Below are 1,744 nucleotides of genomic sequence, written 5' to 3'. Positions count from 1 at the left end.
GGGCTTGAGTTTTAAGCCCCCGGATCCGGGACGCGAACCGCGGTCAACTACATGGGAGTCCAGCGACATAGCCATTATGCTAACTGCTGGTTCCTGAGGCTTTTAATTTTTAAAAAGTGTTATTTATTTTAATTTATTTATTATTTTGAGAGAGGTTTTTGCTATAGGGTGCGTGCACTAACTAGCAAGACAGAGAGAGACAGAAACACAGAAAACAAAAAATTATCCACCATGGAGGATGGCCATGCCACAATCCCATCTCTTCCTTTCTCCTTTCGGGATTTTGGGCATGCACACACATGCCCGGCGTGAGGATAAGCCACCGGGTCCAGGACTAGAACTGTAGTTGACTACATGAGACCCAGCGACATAGCCATTATGCCAACTGCTGGGCCTTTTGGATAGGTTTTTGCTATAGGGCGTGTGCACTAGCCAGAAAGAAAGAGAGAGACAGAGACAGAAAGCGAGAAATGAACATGCTTGTGGCTTGATTTTCAAGCCGTCAGATGTGAGGCTCGAACCGTGTAGGCCACCTAAGTGTCAAGTGAAGTAACCACTTTGCCATCTACTAGAGCCCAAGCATTTTTTTTTTAAGAATTATTTCTTTAATTTTGGAGTGAACAGGGTTCAACTCCTAGTCCCTTGGAGCTGACTTGCCGTGTTCCAGTTGGAGTCCGTAGGGTATCAGGAAAGCAGCCCTTCCTGTGCTACTTCAGAGCATTCTGCCCCAGACGTGAGAGAAATGGGAGTATTTCCCTGTCCAGTGGAGCCTTCAGGTAGACAATTCCAAGCACAAAAACAAAAGTAATGTCACAAAACCTCATCGGGTGCAGGTCAGATAGTTCTTGATCCTCCTGGAACCCTAACGCTCCTCACTCACACTAAATTCAATCAGAAACATGGTCAAACCATGTTGTTTGGAAGACACGGTTAGTCTGTTGGCTAGGGCTGGCAATGTGGGTGGTCACAGCCGGGAAAAGTGCAGGAACACTTTTAGGAAAAGAGTTCCTGAGCCATTTCCTGAGTGTGCATTAATTTCTTTCGAGAGTGAGCTAGAAAGTAATAAGGAGGGAGAAAGTAAGGAGGCAGGGAAGGATGCAGGGAGAGAGGGGAGCAGCACCCCTGTTAGACGTGGGATGGCAACTTGCCCACCAAAGTTTCCTGCCTAGGGCAGGCTGTGATCGTGAAAGCAGGTAGTGAGAACTTCCCTCCTGCAGGGTGTGTGCGTGTGGGAGGGGCATCTGCGTGGGCCCAATGCTGAGGGCAGGGCCTCTGTGATTGAGTTCTGGAAGGTTTATGAGAGCAGACGCAGCCCTGGGAATGCACACCTTGTTCTCATCACTGCTCTGCTCCCCTGAGCTCTGACAAAAGGGTCCCGGCCGCCATTCTGCTCTGCCTCTGGACATTCCTGCCACCTGCACGGTGAGTCATTCAACTTGCATTTTTCACGTGGACCCCTCATTAGGTCTTTCCCTGAGTAAAGGCGCCAGGGCACGAAGCACATCCTCTGGTGTGTGAGTCTGAATTTCTGAGGAGGTATGATGGGGACTGGCACAGGTCTACGGAGTCCTGTTTGATAATCCCCATCTCCAAGACATAAAGAAGGAATGGAGGGTTGGAGGTCAGGTGTGCGGCTCCCGCAGCAGGGAAAGCATGGGACGTCAGTCCTCTGTCCATCTCACGTCCTCCAGCCGCGTGCCTGCTGCCGAAGCTTCTTGTAACCGGACGTTAAAGAAGCCCGCAG

Source organism: Tupaia chinensis, unplaced genomic scaffold (assembly GCF_000334495.1).
Source record: "Tupaia chinensis unplaced genomic scaffold, TupChi_1.0 Scaffold144378_1, whole genome shotgun sequence".
Classification (NCBI taxonomy): domain Eukaryota; kingdom Metazoa; phylum Chordata; class Mammalia; order Scandentia; family Tupaiidae; genus Tupaia; species Tupaia belangeri.
Note: the sequence above shows the minus strand (reverse complement) of the source record.